Source organism: Gossypium hirsutum, chromosome D05 (assembly GCF_007990345.1).
Source record: "Gossypium hirsutum isolate 1008001.06 chromosome D05, Gossypium_hirsutum_v2.1, whole genome shotgun sequence".
Classification (NCBI taxonomy): Eukaryota; Viridiplantae; Streptophyta; class Magnoliopsida; order Malvales; family Malvaceae; genus Gossypium; species Gossypium hirsutum.
This window is the reverse complement of record NC_053441.1, coordinates 46,792,479-46,797,930: the sequence shown is the minus strand read 5'-3', so window position 1 is coordinate 46,797,930 and position 5,452 is coordinate 46,792,479. Positions and strand designations below refer to the sequence as shown.

The window sequence follows — 5,452 nt, the reverse complement described above, 5'->3', positions numbered from 1 at the left end:
TTTGGGCCTGATACTGCAAAACGTTACGTTTTGATGCAAAATTTTAGTGGCATTTTTTTGAAAACGTAGCAAAGGACTATGCTTTAGTGGCGCTTCAGTAGAAAACGCCACAAATAGGTTTTAATAATTTCCCAAACGGTGCCGTTTTTTCCTATGCTTTTAGTGGCGCTCATTAAGAAACGCTGCAAAATTTAATAAAACTAACCTAAACGACGTCGTTTTATTAACCCGAATTTCCTTTAGATTTTCCCATGTCAGATTTCCCTGACTTCATTTCCCCAATTTCCTAACTTCGTTTCCCCTAAATTTCCCTAAGTTATTCTTCCCCAAATTATTTTCCCCAATTCCCAAACTTCCAATCCCTTTGTGATCCAAACCCCCAATTTCCCAAATCCCTTTATTTCTTATCGGGTTCCTCCATGCTACGCCTTTCATTTTCTCCCAAATTCAAACTTTTCCTTTCAAAATTTAAGCTCCCAATCCCTCGCAAAGCTCGATTCTTCAACAAAAAGGTGTTGGAACTGCGCCGCATACAAGACTGGAACAATGCCGTCCCTCTATTCTGATTCCTACAGGAGCATTCGACCCGTTGCTGTATGCATCAATTACTTTTAGATTTTTGGGCTGTAAGTGTTCTTCCTTTTGTTTCCCACTAGTATAGAATTTTAATTTACTTTTTTGTTCCGTAATTGCTTTTTTTTAATTAACACAGAAAATAAGTATGACATTGAGGTTGTTGGTTTAGAAGGGAAGTATGAGGTTTAGCGGAGGAAATTGCATCCTGACCTTGTTCTCAAAATCCACCAGGTTCAAAATCCCTCAACTTAACCCTCGTCTATTTTTATTTTTCTAAAAATTTTATAATTTTTAAACTATTTATTTCTTAAAATTTTACATCTATATGAAAGGCATAAATGCCTTTACAATAATAACTGTTGATTTTAAATTTTTGTAATAATTAAATTAGCATTAGATTAAATCGTAATTGAAAATTTTATAAATAGTACAATGATGTCTTCCATGGTCAAGCATGCAAGAAAAAATAGAAACAAAACCATACGTTTGAAAGGGAAAAAGAAGTGTCTCTCAATACATTACAACCTTTTTCTATATAGACATTTTTCTTGTGATTTGGCTTTCTTATGCATGTATGTTTGTGTTAAATTTTTTGATTATATCAAGTCATAAAAGTGATCTTTTTTGTACATATGCCTTTATGCTTAATAAATTGTTATGTTTTACAGAAGTTAAGTGCTCTTCATGGTGCCCTCATGACAAATTTGGACATGTCTGTGATGTGTCATTTCAACATCCAATAAAAATTTACTTTGGTATTAATCTTTTTTTCTTCCTGGAGTTATTATTTTATGCTGAGATTAGCATTTTTTCTTATACTTGTTGTAATTAATTAAAAATTTTTGAAATAAGAAGAAAAATCTTAATGCCACAAAAAGCTTATTTTTCTTTGTTCTTTTGATGGATAAGTATCACTTTGTATTGAGTGTTAAATTGTGTGACTGATTAAGGAACTGACTTAACCATACATGCTTTCTGGTAATACCAACATGGTTATTCATTGTGATCCTAGTTGATGCTTTTTAGATATTTTGGGTAAAAAATGTAGAGAAGTTAGAAGAATTCCAGTTGCCATGCTGAAAGTAAAGATGCAGCAGGTTGGTGAAATGTTTTTAATTTCACATAGATTTGACTTCTTTATACGTTTTCTTGATCTTTTGCAGTAAATTTGGTGGGACACAGCACTATGCAATGTTCAACTTTGATGAGACTAATGTTAGATGAGCCATCAATTTTGTTTTATCTTTCCGTAGTGAAATTATGTTCCTAGCCTTCTTTTATTTTTGAGTGGCTGTATTTTTTATGCTTCACTTGTGCATCTATTGGTGTGTGTGTCTGTGTTATAGTTGAACCATAAAAAAGTTGTTCCTTTAATTTTCTTAATAGTTTATATAATTTGAACTCTATTCATATTATGGGTTTTCTGACAAAAATGCTTTCAATTATGCATCTTTTTGGTTGACAAAAATGTGTTTGGGTTGCATTCTGTAATCTAAATATTTGTACTACTATTAATGTGGTATCACTTTGGTCTAGCAAAACCATCATTATGTGACATGAAGTCCTTTTGAAACTTTTAGTTCATTATTCTCCTTATCTAGACTGAATTGTTTTTCTCAGAATCCACTTCTCTGAAATCATACGAACCATGGGAATTCATTGACAACATCTTTTTGACCTCAAGGTCTCGTTCTCTTTATTCTTAAAATTTTACAGGCTGCTCGAAATAATGTGCTTCTTGCAGTTCCAGCTCTGCTTTATGCTATTAATAATTACCTAAAGTTTACCATGCAGGTGGTGTTGACGGGGTGCACATGTTTATACCTTCGCTTTCACTGTTCTAATCTTGGAGAAAGAATGCATTTTTCTCGTTTTTTCTCTCTTGATTTTTGCTTTTATTAGCTGCTGAAGTGAACCATCTTTTGGAATTTATGGTTGTCTTAGGTACTGGTCCTTTTGAAATTTAATACGGTGCTTTATTTTGTTACAGCTGAGGCTGTGGTAGGATCAACAACATGGTTGGGTCGAGGTCTTTCTTGTGTATGTGCTCAGAGCAGAGAGAGTGATGCTCGTCCATCATTTGATTTAACTCCTTCCCAGGTAATGTCTATGATCGGGTTCACCTGTTCATCTCTACGTTGTCATCTATGATGGTCATTTGCCCATTTCATCTGTAATATGTGAATTCCTATCTGCAAAGAAATAGAAATCTGATGATAGGATATCTCATAAATTTTTCCTACTACTCTATATACCATTGATTACTTTAACTAATGAGAAGTGCGGGAAGTTGGTCTCTTGCTTTAATTTGTTAGAATTTGATCCTTCTACTTTATAAAAGTTGAAAATTTGGTGTGGTTGTTGATGAATGCATGAACTTGAACTGTTGATTTTTTCTAATTTGTTGCACATAAGTTGTTATAAAAATTGAAAATTTAGTCTGGTTGTTGGTAAATGCATGAACTTGAACCATTTATTTTTGCTAATTTGTTGCATATAAGTTGTTATAAATATTGAAAATTTTCTTTTTTAGACCATATGACTAGCATTTGGATTATCTTCCGTTGAATGTTTTTTTTTGTATAAAGTTATTTATGCTGGCATCTGCTTTTTTCTTTTTAGGCACTTAGATTAAGGTCAAATGAGCTAAAATTGGAGAGGCAATTGGAGAACACAAAGGCTGAAATTTCTTCTTTCAAGTGTGCTATAATTTTTCTTTACCAAAGGGCTTGTGATCTACATTTTCAGGATGAGTTGATTACTTGTTTGTTCAATTATATATGCCTTTTGCCATATGTGTTCAAAAGTAACTGCCTGGATTATAATGCTCATACATAACTCCTTGGTGCAGAATTGAAGGTTACTTTTGTTGTTATTAGTAGAGCAACATTTATTATTGTTACTTATTACAACTAAAGGACCAGAAAGGAAGAAAAAGAATATGTGTGCCTGTGGGGTGGGAGATATTTAATTGTTAGTTATTTGCTTATTAAGTAGGTTTCCTGTGTGAAATGTTTAATGTTGTTTCCTTTCGTTTGCTATATATTATCATGTTTAGACTTTCATTTGGATATATTTTCATGTTGATTCTTCTAATAGTTATAGGACATCTTATTCATTCTAAATTTTATAGAAAGAAAATGTCTAGCCTAGAGAAAGAGCGTCAGGATTTTTTATCAACCAGTGAAACACTTAAAGAAGGTAAGTATGCTAATAGCTAGGCGTTTTAATGATAATAATATGTTTGTTGTATAAGATCTTGAAAAGAATAGAATTTAACATATGTTTTTTGGAATTCAAAATTTTAAAAGTATTTAAATTAAATTTGCAATTTATGCATAGTACAGGGATTAATGACATAAATTGAGTTTATTTTTAACATTGAATGATTTCTTTGTGAATGTGGTTTGAAAAAGAAAAGAAAAGAGAGAAAAATATTCTGATAAAAGTGACAGTTTAGCCTTTAACTTTTAAAAAGGTTGAATCTATTCAATGCTTTTCTCTTCTCCTGCCCTTGACAGCACATTCATTTGACAGGATAATTTGGAAACCCTGTCGCAAGAGAAGGACATTTAGGCTGATCTAGTCTGTTGCTTGCATCATTTACAGGTATTTTGTGTAGTTTAAGTTGTGAACATTGGGTTTTGATTTGTCATGTGAACAAATATGATGAATCTGAAGTGCATTTCTATTCTTCTCTTTGCACTTAAGATTTGAAACTGAAGACAAAGCAAGGAGACTTCTAAGTAATGTGTCATTTTTGTTGAAACCAGGGGGTTATTTTTTCGGTATTACTCCTGAAAAAGTGATTGCCAAAAACTGCTATTTCTAGATTTGTGTATTTTCCTTTTTTTTTCTTGTGGTTACTACTGCCCCTATTTCTGGGAGGTGATTGTGTAAACATTTTAGTGTGCTTGAGTTATTGTAAGAATATTTTTAACATTGTTAATTTTAATATTATTGTAAGAATATTTTGAATTATAATTCAGTCATCAATTTATATCATATATCTTTCATTGAATTTGAAGTATTATTTAAATTTGTCGTTTTCGGTTGGATTTTATGTTACAGGAAGAATTGTATATGATGAAAATTAGTGGCGTTTTTCCATAAACGCCGCTAAAGAACCGTACTTTTAGCGGCGTTTGCAATAAAAGTGCCGCTAAAGATCATGTTCTTTAGCGGCGTTTGTGGGTAAAGCGCCGCTAAAGCTCATGTTCTATAGCGGCGTTTGAGGAAAAGCGCAGCTAAAAGTAATGATCCATAGCGGCATTTGTGGGAAAAGCGCCGCTAAAAGTCATGATCTATAGCGGCGTTTGTGGGATAAGTGCCGCTAAAGGTCATGACCTTTAGCAGCGTTTATTTATAAAAACGCCGCAAATGTTAGCGACACTGTCAATAGCGGCATTTTTGCAGCGCTTCTGAAAGTGCCGCAAATACTTTTAGTGGCGCTTAAAGGCCTAAAAAAATGCCGCTAAAAGCCTATTTTGGTGTAGTGCATATAGGCCAATATTAGCCAAAATACCTATACATGCCATTATAACCAAAATTAAATATCCAAAAGTACCAAAAGAGCTGGTGGATAGTGTGATATAGCTTCGACAAGCTTCCAGCCTGAACGAGCTTTCGATTCACTATAAAACACGAAAAATAACACAGAGTAAACATTTAAGCTTAGTAAGTTCGTATAACTTAGAATTTAAATTACCATTTGATTAAGTAATAGATAAGTAATAAAGTATAACCCAACACATTTTGGCCAAATGCCTAAGCACATATACACCAACCATATTAGCCATGTAAATACATATATGAACCAATAATCATGGATCAACTCAACAATTAATCAAATTCCATATACATGTATAATCCATTT

The 5,452-nt window shown here is 32.7% G+C and overlaps 1 long non-coding RNA gene across 6 annotated transcripts; it reads left to right on the top strand.

Moving 5' to 3' along the window:
- The first annotated feature begins 230 nt into the window (after positions 1-230).
- On the top strand, positions 231-4,597 carry LOC107903975 (uncharacterized). 6 transcript variants are annotated; one of them, XR_001686039.2, is made up of 8 exons: positions 239-626; positions 713-807; positions 1,245-1,331; positions 1,740-1,791; positions 2,197-2,260; positions 2,371-2,676; positions 3,199-4,185; positions 4,288-4,597. It is a non-coding gene; the product is annotated as an uncharacterized lncRNA (long non-coding RNA). The 6 variants fall into 6 exon arrangements; XR_001686038.2 differs by lacking the exon at positions 1,740-1,791; XR_001686036.2 differs by having other exon boundaries at positions 1,245-1,791.
- Positions 4,598-5,452: the final 855 nt, after the last annotated feature.